Raw genomic sequence first — 19,879 nt, 5'->3', positions numbered from 1 at the left:
TGGAAGCTGGGGCGTGAGGGGGGAAGGGGGGTCGTCACCCGATTGCATGTTGGGAAGGTCACTCCGCCCTGGGGTGGCCGCAGGGCATGCTGGGAGAGTGGTCTTCCTCCGTGTCTCCAGGCTTCTAGATAAGTCGACTTCCCTAGAATCTTAGTCTTGGGCTGCGTTTGCTATTTTGAAACAACGTGGTCCTATGGAAAGAGCGCTTGTCAGGGTGTTGGGAAACCTAGGTTAGCTGTGGATACCACCCTGAATAACTTGCTTAATCTTGGGCACCTCAACCTCTCGGCCTTTCACATCCATTCTGTGAGCAGGAATGTTCTGCGTGCCTGCTGCATGCCCTGAGGATACGAAAAGTGGAAAATGCTTTCTTTGTCCATTCATCCTTTGTAAAAGCCCTTTCGGAGTTGGAAAAATGAAACAAAAAGCCACTTGGATGTTAAGGGGGGGAAAAAAGGGAAAAACCTCAGGTTATGACATTCCTCACTTGTTAGTGTGGGAAATCCCAGATTATGTCTTCTGTCTTATCTCTCTTAAAAATAATGAGTAACTAATGTTTATATATATTTAAGATTTACAAAGCCATTTATATCTGTTATCCCATACAGACTGCCAGCGTCTCCGCCTTGTAAAGCCATGTGCCTTCTACTTAGATTGTGACTAGGTCCTAATTTCTCCATTCTTCGGGGTCCGGGTTAATTTGTATATCCCCAGCACATAGCATAGGGATCTTAACATCGTATATACTTAATGAATATTCTTTGACGTTGTGGACTTTAAGCTTCACAACGGATTAGCAAATTGGGACTAGTGATCTTCAAAACAGAATTTTTTTTTTTTACTCCCTCTAGACCTGAGTTTTCATTGATGTAGGGAATTCCTTTTGTCAATTGCTTGCCTTAAAGAATTTCCCTGAGGACTGAGAAGTGGGGAGGCGAACAGGAGAGGGCAGCCACAAAACCCCGTATGTGTCAGGATTGAAAGTTGAACCTTGATCTTCCTGACCTCAAGGTAGACTCGCTATTCATTATGCCAGACTGCCTCCCAAATTACAAATATAGAACTGAAATTCAGTCATTCCGGGCCTTGAGAGTGTGTCCGGAAAGCACAAACAAGCAACTAATCTCTGATTAGGTAGAAAAGAGAAATCATTTAGAGTATGATAGAGATTTGGTCCTAATCTACTTGCTGATTTCAATTTATAATGAATATGGATTAATGAACCTGTATTAAAGTTCACCTGCTCTCAGTGAGTTCATCTTTTTCACTTTCAAAATAACTTTTACTATCTAGCATCCGCTTATTCTTCCCATATTATTTCAAATCCATCTCCACATGTTAGTGTCTTATTTCAAAATTCCCTGAATTTTTCATTACCTGAGTTCATAGCGTTTTTGTTTTTAGTCAGTCATACCTAAATTTGTGTTAATTGCATCTACCTGTCATACCTAGTATTTTTCAATTACCTTAAGAGTAGGGACCAATTCTACATAGTTAAAGCACTTAATAGAGCAATAATGAATGAATTTCACATTACACACCACAAAATTTATATATCTGTTCTACTTGTCATCCTTCAAATATATACAATGTTTTCTTGCCACTATTCCTTTTAGCAAACTATGCAATATACCTAAGATGTTCTCCCCCACAATTCTTTATTTTGAAATTATATTCATCCTTAAAAGCACTGCTCAAATTTTACCACTTCCAAGATGTCTTCCCTGATTCCACTAGCCAGAAGTCATCTATTCTTTTTTTGAACTCTTTGTACCTTGTTCATATTCATTTTATTTTCCTGTTCTATTTTGTTTTATCTTTTCTGATCTGCTTTCCTCATCCTAAAAAAAAAAAATTAACCATATTAGATCTCTCAAGATATAATACCATCTCTAGTTTTCATCACATTTATGGAAAAATTGGTCTGTACTTCTTGCCTCTTTTGCCTTACCAGCTTCTCACTACTTAGCACTTTATCTGACTTCTGTCCCCAGTTTATTCAGTGATTTTGAATTATTACCTTTTTATTAGAAAGTCTTTAAGTTATAGAAGTCTGTTAAGTAATTCAGACCTTGTGACATTATACTTTCATGCTTCTCCAACATCTGTCTGCTACTTTGATCACACTCCTATCCCTCAAATGTCATTTTCTCCCAATGATCTGTTCTTGATCTTCTCTTCTTTCTCTGTATTTTCTCCTTTGGCAATCTCATTTATTTTTATTGATCTCTATATAGACGAATCTCAAATCTGTATTTCTTTCTCCCAAACTTCCCTTAGAACTTCAGGCCTTTATTTTTAACTATCTGCTGGAGATCTCTACCTAAATATTCTACTGATGCCTTTAAGGTTAGCATGTTCTAAACTGAATCTTCCCCTATAAATTTTCTAATTACTTTTCTAAAAGTAACACATCCTCTAAATGTTCCAAGCTCCTAACTTTACAGTCCTCTTTCACTTTTCTCTCTTTTACTCTGCATATCCAGTCAGTTGCCATGCCTTGTAATTTTTACTTCCCCACTGTCTGGAATTTGATTTTTCCAGGTATGATAAAATCACTCTAGTTCAGGCTCTGACCTGGACTATTATAATAGACTCCTAATTGATCTTATAATTAGATTATTACCTCTTCAGTTACTCCTCCACATGTACTGCCAATGTATTGTCACTGTAGTTAGTTTACAATTCAAAGCCTTCCAGGTTTCATAGGTTCATTTATGTCCAACTCTTTGTGACCCCTATTTGGGGTTATCTTGGCAAAGATACTGGAGTGATTTGCCATTTCCTTCAGCTTATTTTACAAATGAGGAGACCAAGGCAAACAGGATTAAGTGACTTACCCAGGGTCACACAGCTAGTTAAGTGTGTGAAGCTGGATTTGACTCCAGGTCTGACGCTCTTATCTACTGTGCCACCTAACTTCCTTTTGACACTCTCTAAGTTCCTGCCAAGATACATTCTCTCCTTCTGGTGTTCCCCATTTCTGTGCCTTTGTTCACATTCTCTCCTTTACCTGAAATTGACTTTATACACTCTCCCCTCTCTTTTCAAGTCCTTTCATTTCAGGCACAACTCAAATGTTTTTATCTTCCACAAAGATTTCCCTGAGTGTATCTTCACATACTTTACCATTTACCACTCCTGACCATTTATCAATTCTTCCTAATATTATTATTATTCATTTATATATCTAATCCAAGATACTCCTATGAAAGTAAAATCTATATTGTATCTCTTTGTATCCCCAACAACTTGCACAGTGCTTCAGTACCCACATCATGAGTACTGAAACATTTTTAGAAATTGAAATTTGTGTGTCTCTCTCTCCTATTTGGTTTGAACTCCTTGAGGATAGGAATCTTCCACAGCACAGCATCTTGCATTTTTTGTTTGACTAGATGTGTGATATCATCAGCATAAGGAATTTCTAGTGTGGAAACTTTGCTTTGCATATGTAGATTGGTTACCCTCTCAAACCCATCTTTCTGAGTTCAAATCTAGCCTCAGATACCTATAGTGTGACCCTGCTTGCCTCAGTTCTTCATTTGCAAAATGAGATGGAGAAGGAAATGGCAAACTACTTCAATATCTTTGGCAAGAATATCCCATATGGGGTGAGGAAAAGTCAACAACCGCTGAAATGACTGAATAACAACAAAACACCTATAAGTGGGAGGTATCAGGTAGCACTTGAAGCTTGAGGTATGCCAATGGACTCACTAAGCTTTGGCAAATGCAAATTCAAATCCCACAGTTTCAACTTTGAATTACAAGCTCATTATCACCTCACCATAAATTTTATATCCTTTCCAAGATGTAAAATAATCTGCTCACATCTAAAAGGGACTCCACCACATACAAAGGCATTGAGTAAGAAGAACCTTTACAATTCAATTGTCCCTATAACTTAGGTGAAAACTTACTGAAGTTGCAAAGGAGCAAAAGTTTACACTTGAAAAAGAAACAGCAGCTAGGTAGTATAGTGGATGGAGTGCTGGACTTGGATTTAGGAAGACCTACATGCGAATCATACTTTGGATACTAGTTGTCTAACTCTGGGCAAATCATTTAACTTCTTTTATATTCAGTTTCCTTATTTTAAAATGGGAATAAATATAACACCTACTAAACATAGAGTTGTTATGAGGATCAAATAGCATAATGTTAAAGTCACTGTATAAATGCTATTAATATTATTGGTGAAGAAAACTGGCGCTGCCAAGTTCCAGAGGAAGTAGAAGGGGTTGGAATCAAACAAAAGTGGAAGTATTTGGTTTAAAAAAAGGAAAAGATACTTTCTCTGGTTCACATGGAAAGGGGAAAACCTAAAGGATATGTATGTATTATGTTCCTTGTGTTGTCAAGGAGATAAGGATACTGAAGATAGATTCCTGCTGATCAAGAAGGAAACACCCAGCATTTCCCTCCTTAAACCTTCAGGGAATTGAATGAGTTCTGCCCCCAGACCAACTAGATTGACAAGCCCACTCTAAGTGGGAAAAGAAGAAACAGCATTGGGGGAAAATATTGATCTGGCAGGAAAATCAAATATATATAAGAGCTCATTAGATAAATAGTCAAAAAACACAAATAGGCAGCTTTTCAAAGAAGAAATGAATCAACCGTTTCAAAAAATAGATTACTAATAAGAAAAATAAAACTTCATACAAATCAGATTAGCAAAGATAATAAAAAGAAAAATTGCAGTTATTAGAGAAGCTATGGGAAAACCAATACATTCAGGCGTCAACAGTACAATGGGAGTTGAAGGGGTCAGAAGAAGACATTCAGCAAGTCAGTACTGAGTTTCTGGCAGTATGTGGAATCGCAGATGAAAAATTGTCAACACAAAGTTATAGAATCCCTATTAGCTGCTCACCCTTTCCCCATGTCATTCTTCCCTAACTTTTTCAAAGAATGGTTTTCTAGTCAATGTCCTTCCCTCCTGGAACAGGGGTATATTTCCCAATAAGAACAGTGGAAATAGGCTTTAGTGAGAAAGCATTAATGTCCACTGCACAACCCCCACCAAATTGCTAGCTGTCATTTTAAGTATATTAGTCCTGATTCATGTGATATCTCTATTTTGGGAAAGCTATAAAAGTATCAAATATTTTGTATTGCTCTGAGAGCCAAAATTTTTTTGCCAGGAAATGTCTTTCCTCATTAATAGCATTATCCTTTTTCCTTTGGAGCTCTCTTGACTGTATTTTACCCTTAGCATGATATAAAAATTATTTCAAAGAATAATCACTTTGTCGTAGAAAGTAATCAAGGATTGGAAAGAGAGGGGAAAAAAAAAAAAACGGGTTGGCAGTCTCCTGGGAGAGCTCATGTCATAGTAATGCAAGGAATAGGCAAGTAGGAAGTCACTAGTTCTGTTCTCAGCAGCAGAAATGGCTCTAGCCACCCTGTATCTGTTCCCTGGGGCTTCCAAATAGTTCTTTATCTTAGTCTTTATCTTAGCACCTTGGCATTCTGTCTCTTGCCAGTTTGCATGAAGTTGCAAAGCAGCTCAAGGCAACTTTGCTTCCTTTTTCTAGTCTTCTTCCACAAAGGCTGATGGAGACTCCTTTTCACTTCAGCTGTTTGACTCTTCCCTTCCCCCTCTTCCCTTAGGAATGTCACTAAGCTTTCTGTCACAATCATATAGCTATAACAGAAGTCAAAGGAGATAAACAGTGAGGAATTTATATTCACTAGGGAACAAGAGTTTCTAATATTCCCCTATATGCTATGAGGCATATAGCCTAAAGGCATATAGTATTGGGACGAATACAGAGGGAAAAAATGCACACACAAAATTGTTTTTAACAATACTTATTGTAGCAAAGAATTGGAAACAATGGGTGTCCCCGTCAGGTAATGGGTAAACAAATTATGGCATACCAATAAATATTATATGATTAAGAAATAACAAAGGAACAATCTTAAAAAAAAAAACTTGGAAGACTAATGAAAAATAGTGGATAATGCCAAGAAAACAATTTATATAATGACCACATTATTATAAAGGAAAACAATTTTGAAAGACAACTGATAAATGCAATGACTAATAATTTCAAAAGACTTGAGGGTGAAGAATACTTCCTACCTCTTGGCAAAGAGGATGGGCAAGGAGGCATAAAATGAGACATATATTCACAAACAAAGCCAACATATGAACTTGCTTTCATTCAACATGCTTTTTTAGCATGGGTGGAAAGAGTGAAGATTTGGTGCCTATTGATAGTGAACAAAAAAAAGGCATTAACGAAATATTTAAATACCCAAAAGAAAACTCAGAGGCACAGATAAGGAGAGAGTTATTACTATCATGTTAAATATGACATACACTTTAAGAAATTATCACAAAAGTTCAACTTCATACACAAACTTTTTATGTTCTTTATATATTGAAATACTTTTGGTTTTGATCAAGTTCATAACAAAAAAAATTTAAATTAAAAATAAAGGGGAATTATTCAAAATTAGTCTAGAAAGCTATGTGGGAGCCAGATTGTGGAGGACTTTAAATGCCAAACTGAGCAGTTTGTATTTTTTCATAAAGGCAATAGGAAGCTACTGACTGGTTTTAAGCTGGGAGTAACATCATTCAGCCTATGCCTTAGCCTATTTTGGTGCAGTATGAAAAATAGATTGGTGAGGGAAACACATTTAGGAATTTATTTACAATAGTATAGATAAGTAATAGAGCCTAGACTAAAGTAGTTACTATGTGAATATAGAGAAATGGGCATTTGGAAGAAATCTAAGAAGAATCCACAAAACTTGGGAACTGATTAGAAATGAAGAATGAGACAAAAATATAATATGGATATTTTTGATTGCATTAAACTGAAAACCGTCTTCTACACAAGGAAAATTAATGTACGAAAGACAAAAAGGAAAGCAGTCGAACGGGAGGGGGGGGATCCAATTTCTTAGATAAGGAATTGGTTTTGAAGCTATATAAACAATAGACTCACTCCATACATATGTGTGTGTATATATATATATATGTGTGTGTGTGTGTGTGTGTGTGTGTGTGTGTGTGTATGTGTGTGTGTGTATATGTATATTAGAGAAATACTCATTACTTATGGGTAGATCAAGTATATATAATAAAAATAATACTACCTAAATTGACTTTTCAATGCCTTACAAATTAAATTAGTATTTTCAGTTTAATGCAATAAAAAATATCCATATTATATTTTTGTCTCATTCTTCATTTCTAATCAGTTTCCAAGTTTTGTGGATTCTTCTTAGATTTCTTCCAAATGCCCATTTCTCTATATTCACATAGTAACTACTTTAGTCTAGGCTCTATTACTTATCTATACTATTGTAAATAAATTCCTAAATGTGTTTCCCTCACCTGGAGCCTGGAGAAACAAAAGGTCAAGAATATCAAGGGAATTAATTGGGGGAAGGGGGAGATAAATGGGAAGGAAAGAAGCCACTAGTAGTGGCTCTCAAACTATAACAAAATCATAATCATCTAAACAGCTTGGTATTGAGTGAAAAATAGATATGGAAGCATACAAGCATGATAACATAGTGTTTGATTAACTTCAAAATCCCAATTGAAAGCAGGCTGACAAATTAAGTGTAGACAAACATCTCACATAGTATATCAATATAAACTCAAAATTATTTAGACATAAAGGGTAACAAAAAAAATTAGAGGAGCAAGGAAAAAATTACCTGTCAGATTTAGAGATAGGTGATAAGTTTATCACCAGACAGATTCACAGGAGGTTAAATGAACAAATTTTGATTATATAAAATTTAAATTTGAAAAAAAAAAAAAAAGCAAAACAGCTAAAATTAAAAGCAGAATTTTGAAGGATAATCTTTGCAGCAAGTTTATTTCAAAAAGGTCTTGTTTCTAAGATATAAAGGGAACCACTTAAACTTACAAGAATAAGCTTTTCCTTGGGTTGACAAATGGTCAAGGAATATGAAAAAAATAGTATTCAGAAAAATCAGTAGCTATATGTGAAAAAATTCTCTAAATCACTATTAGAGAAATGCAAATTATATAACTCTGAAGTACCACCTCATACCTATAAGACTGTCAAAGCTGACAAAAAAGGAAAAATGACAAATACCAGAGGGACTGGACAAATGAGTATATTAAAGTACATATAGATATACATCTATATATACACGCACACATGTGTATGTGATATATATTCATACAATGACCTGTATATAGGACACACATTGTATAATTTATGTAGTATATGTGTACATATATACATACATGCATGCATATATATGTATATACATGTTTATATCCCTTTCTCTGTCAAATTCCTTTAAAAAGGTGTCTATGCCTACTGCTTCTCCTTCTCACAGTCCTCATTCCTGTGTAGTCAGGCTGTCAACCTTATCACTCAGCTAAAAGCCGCCAAATCTGATGGTCCTTTCTCAGTCCTAATTCTTCGTAATTTATCTGCTATATTTGATACTGTTGACCACACACATCACCTGGATATTCTTTCCTTTTTGGGTTTTTAATGGCACTACTTCTTGGTATGCCTCTTACCTACCTAACTATTTCTCAATCTCCTTTGCTGATTCACTATCATCTACATAATGTCTCCTAACTTTGGTTGTTTCCCAAGATGCCCTCCTAGTCCTCTTCTTTTCTCCCTCTATGCCCTCCCTTATAGTAACTTTATTAGTTCCCATGAGTTTAGCTATTATCTATATGCAGATGATCCCCAGGTTTACTCATGGCAGACCTAGTCTCTCCCCTGCACTTATTGCCTCTGATACCTTTCATCCTGGATATCGCAGAGATATTTAAAACTCAATGTGTCTAAAACTGAACTCATTTTTCCCTTAAACCTTTTCCTTTTCCTACGTTCCCTATTACTGTCAAAAGCACTCCAATCCTTCCAGGATTTCAAGTTAATAATCTCACATTATTCTAAATTTACTCTCTCTTACATCATATATCCCATCAGTTGCCAAATCTTGCTGCTTCTCCTTTCCTGTTATCTCTTCTATCTGACCTTTTCTCTCCACTCATCTGTCCACCACTTCAGTTCAAGCCATCATCTCTCACCTAAATAATTGCAACAGCCTTTTAATTGAGTTTCTTGCCTCTAGCCTATAAGCCATTCTACACATTGTTATTTTCTATAAGCATACATCTTACCATGTGAATCTCATGCTCAATTAACTCCAGTGTCTTCCTATTACCTATAGAATAAAATATAAGTTCTTCTGTTTAGCTTCTAAAGCCCTGTGTAACTTGACTCCAACATACCTATTCAACTTCTTTGGACCTTACTTCATCTCTAACATTCTACAGCCCAATCAAATTAGCTTTGTCACTGTTTCTCAGGCATAACATTCTATCTCCCCATCCCCAATCATTTGCACTGGCTTTTCTCCCTCTTTACATCCACTTTATAGAGTTCCTCATTTCTTTTTTTTTAGATCAGGAAAAATTTTGTTAATTTTATTTTTAATTTATGGAGTAAAACAAGCTTTTCTATAACAATACAATAAAAAAATGGTTGCACACAAAACTGCAAATCTCCTTGGCACAACTTGCTATTCCTTTCAAATAGAAAACAAAATATTATATAAATGTCTTTTTTTCTTCCCCCACCTTAGAGATGGCTACCATTAGACAGAAGTAGGTATATATATACATATTATATGTATATGTAAAATCAGTTATTTATTTTGGAAGAGAGCATCCTCTCTTCCAAACCATGGTGTATTGAACCACTTTGTGTATTAAAAACTTTTTATTTTATGCTGTATATTTTCATATACACTTCTCTCCCCCATAACAATGTCAGTTTTTTGGCAAAACGGATAGTTTCATTTTTTTTTCTACTTATATCCCCAGTCCCTAGCATAGAGCCTGGGAGTAAGCACTCAATAAATAATGATGGGTAGAGAGGAAGACCCAAGCCAGAGACTTGGAAAACACACACCATTAGATGGAGAAAAATGGATGCAAATCTAGCAAATAAGAAAAAAGATTGAAGAATATTCAAAAAGATGGAAGAGGAACAAGAAAGAGAGCACAAAAGCTAAATAAAGGAAGAAAGAATAGTCAGGAGGAGAAGAGTTAAATATAAGAAGCTTCTTGGGGGTCAAATAGAAATAAACCTGAAACAAAACTATTGGAGTTAGCAATTAAGATAGAGATAACTTTGGAGAGAACAGTTTTGGTAGGATGATAAGAAATCAGATAACGAAGTAGTGAAAGTAAGTAGAAGATAAAATAGAATTTAGATATTTATTCCTTTTTTTTTTAAGTTAGCTTTTTTTAGCATAGAAAACAGACATTTTCCCCCAAAGAAGCAAAACAAGCCCTTCTGTGAAGTTATGTTCCCTCTAAAGAGATTGTCCTCAGAAAAAAAAAGTATGCCCTTTGATAATATGATATAATTTTCAGGCATTGTGTTTGACAAGAATTGTGCTTCTTTGATTTATTCCTCATAACCCAGTAATAATTCTATTATGAACATATTCTATATGTTCAGCTTTTCTCAAAGGCTGGGCATGTTGTTTCTATCTTATTGTCATAAGTCATGCTGGTATGTCCATTTTGTGTAGACAGGGGCATTGAAATTTGATCAGCCTCTCAACCAAGAAAGCCCAAAAGATAAGCAATCATAAGGTGATAATGAAGCTTTAACTAATTACAAAGATGCAGCTACATTCTGATTCCTTAATAAAATCTAAGTACCTTTTTCTGAATAAATCAGGAGTAATGATACTGACTGAATGGCTGAGGGATGATGAGTAGAACCCCTGGCTGAAATTTAAAAGACAGTCAGCCAAACACACAAGTGTGCTTTGTGGAAGAGATGCCTAAAGAGAGAAAGGAAGGAATTGCTCCCTCCTACTTCAGCATCAGTCATAGCATTGAGAAATGATGGGCCAGGATGCAGTCCATCCAGCAGTTTGAGAGCTCGGCTCAATCTAATCTCAAAGACAGTTTCCATGTATTTTAAGAAAAACCAAAACAAAAAAGACCTAGCCTAGCCTGTGTAGGAGATACTGCTGCTTTCATATCTCAACTCTTGATGGCAAGGTTTTAAAGGTCTTCTAAAAGATCTTTCACCACTTAATTATATTTAGGGCTGTTACTGGGCAACCCTAATCCTAGGAATTTGAGAAACCTTGTGGGGCAGCAATGATGGAGAAATTTAGTCCTGATAAAAAAAAAAAGATAATAAGAAAAGGCAAGAAACAATGTAACAGTCCCTAAAGGAGTGATAGAATATGGAGAACAAAGATCGGAAACCCTAGATCTTATCTCCTTTTTTCAGAAGAACAAAGTGCCAATATTAGCAATCTAATCTCCCGGTAGGTGATGTTAAATCTCTGACATTCGGTGCTATATTCCCTATGTAATGTTGCCTTGGTGAGCATGAGCACTGACATCAGGCACAGTGTGATGATACTTCTCATCTAACCCTCATCAGGATCAAGGTTATCTACAATAAGGTAACTAAGTGGTCATACCTTATTGCATGCAGCCTGTCCCAATGTCAGAGTTGATACAAAAACCTGCTCTGTAACATTACCCCCTTAGCGCTCCCTAGGCCACCAGCCAGGACATGACCCTCCCTGGAAGCCCCATTGCAGTGTAATATTAAATTTCTGCTCCTTAGAGATCTCTGCTGAGATACTTACTTCTTTTTTCTTGAATGCTGGGTAAAGACTCTGTGACCATATAAGATCTCAGGACTGTCATTAAGTTGGCTGGGGGAATCCTTCCTCTAGGCAAAGCCATATTCACTCTAATTATACAAAGACAGATTTACTTCCCCCATGTTATTAGAAAATCAGTCACTTCCAACAATATCACTTGTGACTCCAGCAAGACCATTCTGAGAAGGAGGTGTCTGAGCTATTCTGAGGGAAGGAATCCTTATAATTAAAGGGAGTTATTTTGGATTTTCCCAGAGGATTTGGAGATCTCTCAGGTGAAAAGGTTCTTAAGACTTGCAAAGAGTCAAATGGAGAAGAGCCAGAAAAAGTCAACTATTACTATGTCAAAAAGAATTTATTTATTTGGTGAGTGGGCTAGATTCAAAAAACTACTAGACAAGAGAGTTCTATCTCTAAGATAGCATTAATTCATCATGGACTTGGATTCTGGGAAGAATTCCCCTGGGGAAAGAGGATTTATTTCCCAGGTGGTATCAGTTTAAGGACCATTCTAGATGAGTGTGTCCTCTGACTGGCATGAAGAGTCCTAGTAGAGAAGTAACTGTTTTGTCCTTAGTTAAGGCAATTATATAGGCTCTTGAAATCCAGGAAATCATGAATGACTCCCAGATGCAGGACCAATTTCCCAATACCTGCAGTTCGAAAACTGTTGTGTATGTATGTGTGCAGGAGGTGGGGGTTAGTTCAGGAGAACACACATCTTTTCTCTAAAAGATGCTGACATACCTCACCAACAGAGTATATACCAAGAGGAGGCATTAGAAAAGTTCCTCTTGGGACAGCTAGGTGGCACAGTGGATAGAACATCAGCCCTGAAGTCAGGAGTGAACCTGAGTTCAAATCTGACCTCAGACATTTAACACTTCCTAGCTGTGTGACCCTGGGCAAGTCATTTAACCCCAATTGCTTGGGGGGAAAAAAAGAAAAATTCCTCTATTGGTCCTTACATCGAAGATAATAAATATCTTGTTTATTGATTTCAGTATAATCCTTTGCATTTTGTTGTGCACTTAAAAACATTTTGAGGATCCTATCCATAGGCTTCCCCAGACTGCTGAAGGGTCTGTGACACAAAAAAGGCTAAAGAACCTCAATTTAGAGGCACAGAAGGCAATCTTATTTAATTTGCAGATGGGGCAGAAAGTTATGACCCTTAATGATAAAGTCAGAATCCAAAAATATCTTGACAGGCTAGAACACTACTGAGCTGAATCTAACAAGATATAATTTACTAATAATAAATGTAAATATGAAATCACACATGGGGGGGGCAAGTAAATTCCTACTATTCCATATGCTTAGGTATCAAAGACAAGATCAAAAGATAGAGGCTCAGAATTGCCACATGGGCAAGTTTCAAGGTTGTACTAGTTTCAAAACTCTAGCAGGGACTTGTAAATGGATATATGCACTCTTTTCTGCCACTCTTTTCACTCTAAGGCATTCGCTGACTGTCCCTTTCAGAGCTTATCTGACCCAAGAGACCCAGAGAGCCAGTCCAGTCAAAGCTGGACAAGGGGAAAAAGAGGGAACCTGGAGGGTTCAGCTAAGCATCCTGTAGAAGTATTGCTCATGGGCAGCTAGGTGGCGCAGCAGATAAGAGTCCTAGGCCTGGAGTCGGGAAGACTGCTCTTCCTAAATTTAATTCTGGCCTCAGACACTTCCTAGCTGGGTGACCCTGAACAAGTCACTTCCCTCTGTTTGCCTCCATTTCCTCTTCTGTAAAATGAGCCAGAGGAAGACCACTCCAACATCTTTGCGAAAAAGAGTCGGACGAATATTGCTCAGATCCAGCGCAGCCCAGCAGCAGATAAGCCTAGTGGACAGGCAGAAATTGAGAACAGTTTCCACCAGATTCCCCAGAGGGACTGATTCAGAAGGGGATGGGATGATGAGACCGGTAATGCTTGGAAAGGTTTTCCCTTTCCTTTCAAGATGAAAGAAGTGCGATACAGAAAAGAGTGAGGAAAAGTTAATTTTTTCAGGAGCTATTGTGTGCAACCTACCTGGAACTTGTTACACTTTATTATTCTCTATGCATTTTAAACTATTTGCCTGCCAAATGAGTGAATGCTTTGGAGCTACTCTGAGGAAGGAAGAGGAGATTGGGATCCAAGTGAATTTTAAGCGAATGATGAATTATTTTTGGAATTTGTTACATGCTCCTGCATGGAAATATAGAATCTAGAAAACTTAAGGAAGGAAAGATTGGGGGAATACTGGCATTAGTAGCTCCTTTCTGCATCTGAAAGAAAGCTGGCATAAAGTTTCAGGTGCCTCCTGGTGGTCTCAACAGGTTTAGCATTTGCTCCAAGTCATATCCTTTTAGGAATGGTAAATGAATCACTGTTGCCATGGAAATCAAATTGTCCCTTCAAGGAAACCAATTTTTCTTCTTGAGTTACAAGATGGAGAAGGTAGGATTGAATGGCAGTTTATCCGGAAATAGATATGAACATTTAGTGGACTACAAAGTCAGTAAGAGTTAACTGTTTTTTTGGTTTTTTTTTTTTAAAGTTAAACTGAGCGATACAATGATCCAAGACAATTACAAAGGACCCATGTTGAGGAATGCTATCCACCTCTAGAAAGGAAACTGATCAACTCTGAGTGCAAATTGAAGCATAATTTTTTTTCACTTTATGTTTTTGTTTTTTATTGTTTGTATCATGGTTAATAAAGAAAATACGTTTTACATGACTTCATGGGTATAATTAATATCATATTAGTTGCCTTCTCAATTGAGAGGGGAGGGAGAGAATTTGAAAATCAAATTTTTTAAATTAATGCTTAAAATAAATTAAAATTTTTACAAAGCTAATGAGACCTTGAGCTGCACTAAGAAAGGGTTAGTTTCCAGCTTTCATCTGTGGCCCAGGCTTTGGGCTTATAAAAGACTGTGGACAATTTGGGGATCTAAAAGAAAAAAAAGTTGTTTTCAATTTATCAGGTTTTTTTGTGCCTGTTATCATCATTATCAAAAAGAAACTGATACCTTCTTCTTTTAGACTCCAAGACTGATCATGATCTTTCTGAGCCCAGAGCCTGAGCCATAGATGAAAGCTAGAAGCTATGCCTTTCTTAATGCAGTCCAGTCTCTTAAGCTTCTCCACACACATTGTTTGGCTTATTACTATTACCACTAGAGTAGCAAGATGGTGCAGTACGTAATTCCAGGCCTGGAGTCACAAAGACTCATCTTCCTGAATTTAAATCCAGCCTCAGACACTTACTAGCTAGCTGTGTGATGCTGTCTGCCTCAGTTTCCTCATCTGTAAAATGAGTTGGAGAAAGAAATGACAAACCACTCTGGTATCTTTGCCAAGAAAACCCCAAATGGGGTCACAGAGAGCCAGGCCGATTAAACAACAAAACCCTTTGCTTTTCAATACTTTGATTGAAAGGTCAGCCTCTTTGGTTTTAATACTTACTAGTAAAGAGACAGTGGTCAGCCAGGTGGCACAGTCCTGGAGTCTAGAAGACTTATTTTGAGTTCAAGGTTGGCCTCAGACATGTCCTAGCCGTATGACCTTGGGCAAGTCACTTCACTCTGCCTCCATTTACATATATATGTAACTTACAAATATATAAATATACATAATACATATATACATTATATATGTATGTGTGTATATGCATATATATATATATATACACAGAATGTGAACCTAAATGCCAGGCCTGGACTCCTCTTCCTGAGTTCAAATCTGGCCTCAGACATTTCCTAGCTATGTGATCCTGGGTAAGTCACTTTTTTTTTTTTTTTTTGCCTTTTTGCCTCAATTTTCTATAAAATGAGCCAGAGAAGGAAATGGCAAATCACCCCAGCATCTCTGCCAAAAAAAAACCCACATGGGGTTTTGACAAGCCTGAAAAATGACTTGAACCACCATCACCATCACCACTATGCCAGTTCCTTCCATAAAATCTCCAAATACAGCTTTTTTATAGTTCAAATCTAGGTTTCCATAAATGTGAGTTACAAAGTCTTCAGCTCCTAAACAACTCCTCAAATGTAAATTGGGTAGTAGACAGACTTTGTTTCACTCCACAGGAAACCTAGAAGGTGTGAAGCATTCCCAGGAGTTTATAAATAGAAAGCACCCATAGCATCCCATAAGCTCTGCTCATAAGGGAACTGGGTTTAGTGTTACCATCCAGGCTTTCCAGTGAAATCCTTCTCGCCCATAAGGTCCTACAAAGTGTCTCCAAGACTGATAGTGCTAAGAAATGGCTTGGACTATTCCTTTAGAAGGTAAATTTGCTGGGGACTGCCTGAAAAAGTAACTCCCTTCCGATGAAACTAGTACTATCTATCTGAATCACTTACATTAGTAGTAAGGATCAAAGCCAAAATCTTTTGCTTCCCTCATGACCTGCTATTGTTCCCATAATACTCCTCCAACTATGGGGTCATTTGGGCTACTCCTTCTATCTTTGAAGTACACAGCTCAGGAATTCCCATTTCTCTAGGACAAGAATTCTATTTTGGGTCATGAACTACTTCTGGATGTCTAATGAAGCTTATGTACTTCTCAAAATAATGGCTTTAAAGGCATAAAATCAAATATGTTACAAAGAAAACCACATTATATTGACACATAGTAATCAAAATATTTCTTAAAACTAATTGATACCTTTTTAATGAGGGGAATGGAGAGGTAGGAAGGGGGAAAGTTTTAAAAAACAAATGCTATAAATTGTTTTTTGGGAAAAATAAAATACTAAATAAAATTTTAAAAATAAATAAAAGTGTACCCCAGATTAAGAATACCTACCTTAAAAGGATCATAATCTGAACTCTTGAATTTGACATTATTTTTGAATCATCTCTAAAACTCAAGCTGACTAGAAAATTTCTGACATCTGATTAGAAAGCTAGGTTTCCAAGTGATACTACCCAGGAAATTTCTTTCCTCTTCTAAGTAGAATGCAGAAATCCAGAAACATTGGCTAACAACTCTTCCATCAACGTTATATGCAAGAAAGCTATTGATAAGTACACGTAATTTCCATGTGCTTCTGACCCAAGATAGTCATTTATAATTGGTAATTCTGAACTGGCATTTTCTGACCCCTCCTTCCATATACACATACATACATACATACACACAGTCCAAGTTTACCTTGCTGTGCTCTAGTGTGTTCTATAAACAGGAAAAAAAAAAAAAAAGGTTTAAAAAATGTTTTTAAAGAAATTAGGGTGATCTGCTGACTCATAAATTAGGGTGATCTGCTGACTCATAAACCAATTTGAAGTTATGGCTCCTCTAACAAGGGTCCAGCCTCCTAAGAATCCCAGCCAATCAAATCATCTAGAGGGCAACTCAAATCATTGAAAACCATTTCTAAGGAGTTACAAAAGGATTGGATCAAAAATAACTATTTGGTCTCTGGCAACCTCGATCTTTAAGAACTATTGTTAGACCCCATTTAGGGTTTTCTGGGCAAAGGCATTGGAGTGGTGTGCCATTTCCTTCTCCAGCCCATTTTATAGATGAGGAAACTGAAGCAAACAGGATGAAGTGACTTGCCCAGGATCACATGGCTAGGAAGTGTCAAGCTGGATTTGAACTCTGGAAGATGAGTCTTCCTGACTCCTGGTCCAGTGAGCTCCCTTTTATGACACCATGCTGTCCTAAAAACTATGAGAAATTGTCTTTGTTTTTATTAAGGAGTCAATGGACATCTCCATATTCTATGAAGAGACTTGCTTTCAGAACTCCCAGGTAAAACCTTCTCACGTCTTGTAACCTCTTTGGATTGATTGTGTAACTCTGCTAATCAAACCCCCTTTCACAGGAAAGGCATCTGGGTGGCCCAGTGAATAGAGCACTGGGTCTGGAGTCAGGAAAATTCAGTTCAAACCTGGCCTTGGATACTCATTGGACATGTTGCCCTGGGTAAGCACTTAATCTTTGCCTCAGTTTCTTGATTATAAAATGGGGACATAATGGAACCTAACTCCCAGGTTTGTTATGAGGATCCAATGATATAGTAAAGTGCCTGACACATTTTGTTCTTATCATTTAGTTATCAGACTCTTCATGACCACAAGGCATTTTCTTAGCAGAAATCCTGGAATAGTTTATCATTTCGTTCTCCAATGCATTAATGCAAACTGAGATGAAGTAGTTTACCCAGGTTAGGAAGTGTCAAGTACTAGATTTGAACTCAGATCTTCCTGATTCCACTCTGTGCACTCCAACACCACCTAGCTGCCTTAATTATAGTTGTCCAAAAGTGAAATGGGCTGCTTAGAATAGTAGTGGTTCCCGGCCACCCCTTCCTCCCCACCCCTAACTGGAGATCTTTATCAAAAGGTTGATGATTACTTATCAAATATGTCATAATGGGGATCTTTTTCAGGTATTACATGGTCCCCAGGATCCTTCTAACTTGGAAATTCTGTGACCTTAGGTTTTTGTCCTTAGGCTTTCATTAGCTTCCTCCTCACCACTCTATGCTACAGTAAGTATACAAGTTAGATAGAGGTGAAGGTTTAATTTATGGAATTGGGAGCTACATGTTTGCAAGACTTAGTGCCAGGCTTAGGAGCTTGAGTCCATGTTCTGGAGCTTTATAGACTACAGATACCATTTCGATGCAAGTTAAATCTTGCAAACAGTAGATACTAAATAAATATTCCTAGGAAAGGCTTCTTGTGAATGGACATTCCAAGCTGGCTCTCCTCAAATGGATCTGTAATCTCATCTATCTGGAAATTCCCTTTAATGAATGCCAGAAGTGAGATTTGAATTAGGATCTCCTGACTCACTTCAGAACCAGAACTTTTTCTATGGTATTAAATCCAGCCCTTTCATGCTTCAGCTGAGGAAAATGAAGGCCAGAGAAACTAAAAGATGTCTTCAAGATCATATAATTAGTAAATAGAGGATCTAGAAACTGAACTCCACTCCTCTAACTCGAAATTCAGCTTCCATTCTTTTCCTATTGTTGGGCAATGGTAGTCTTATCAGATACCTTAGGTGGCTCTAGGAATGAATTTGAAAATATATTTATATTTATTTATTCATTTAACAGACTTAGTATATACATTTTATGGGCTTGAGCCTCCTAAAACTTTTTGAGGTATTTAAGACCCTGCTGTCCAAGAGGTCTTGTTACAAGATAGAATAATAGGACAGGATTCCAACTATGAAACTGAAGAAACTTTTCAGGCAAAGTGGAACCAGCGGAGAGCATACACACACACACATACACACACACACACACACACACACCTGGAAAGATCCTCATTAAACTTCTTATGTCAATCAAATTGAAAATGTCTATTCCACAAGATATTTAGATACAAAATTTTACCAGATCCCCTACCCACGGGTCAGAGTTTCTGATTTCAGGGTAAGATAAAATGGATTCCAATAGATCCTACTCTCCAGGATTGCTCTTGGGACAGTCACCAGAGGTGACAAATCTGATTTTTAAAAATCAACTCTGATTTTGCTAAAAACAAACAAAAAAAAAACACAACAGAAAACCCCCCACTTTACGTTTCATAATTATGTACATCACCAAGGAAACAGACAAATGTACAAGAAGCCAAACTGTCTCTATTCTATTCCTAAAATGTCAGTAGTTTCTTGGCAGGCATTATAAGAGAGGTGAGAAAGAAAAACTGTGAAGCAGCAGGGCTGAAGAGCCAAAAACTTCCGCATACAGAGACATCAATCAGAAGTGCCTGAACATCACAAAATGCAGCCTCACGCAAATGGAAATGAACTGGACTTAGTCACAATTCAGAATCAGGTCTCGGCCAAATTTGCATTCTTGGCATTTTCTCTGGCAGAAATTGTTGGCACTGTTCCACACAAAGTGCTAATGAACATCCTGGTAATTCTCCCAAGGTGTGAACATTCATGCGATCCAGTGTTCTAATTCCTCACGCACAGGTCTCTAAAGCTGAGCCCACTAGGGCTCCAGGAAAGCCAAAGGAAGGGCGACTATACAAAACACATTTAAGAATGAAATAGCTAGCTAGAAAAAAGCCCAGGATAGAAGAATAAGGGGAACCAAAATCAGCTACCAAAAACAAAAAGTAAAGCTTCCTTGTGCCTGATATGTGAACAAGGAGCAAACACAGGCAGACAGCACATAATAGAATCAGGTTTAAGAATGTGTCATGTGAGCACGCCTACAGACAACTCTAGGAGCTGTT

The 19,879-nt window shown here is 37.2% G+C and overlaps 1 long non-coding RNA gene across 1 annotated transcript in view; it reads left to right on the top strand.

Annotated features, from left to right (window-relative positions):
* The window catches only part of LOC127549267 (uncharacterized), a 45,366-nt gene extending 30,966 nt beyond the window's left edge, over window positions 1-14,400 (top strand). The window contains exon 2 of the long non-coding RNA XR_007950546.1: window positions 14,218-14,400. This is a non-coding gene — a long non-coding RNA (uncharacterized LOC127549267). The remainder of the gene's footprint in view (window positions 1-14,217) is intronic.
* The last annotated feature ends 5,479 nt before the right edge of the window (window positions 14,401-19,879 follow it).

Source organism: Antechinus flavipes, chromosome 2 (assembly GCF_016432865.1).
Source record: "Antechinus flavipes isolate AdamAnt ecotype Samford, QLD, Australia chromosome 2, AdamAnt_v2, whole genome shotgun sequence".
NCBI classification, from domain to species: domain Eukaryota; kingdom Metazoa; phylum Chordata; class Mammalia; order Dasyuromorphia; family Dasyuridae; genus Antechinus; species Antechinus flavipes.
This window is presented reverse-complemented; position numbering and strand designations above follow the sequence as displayed.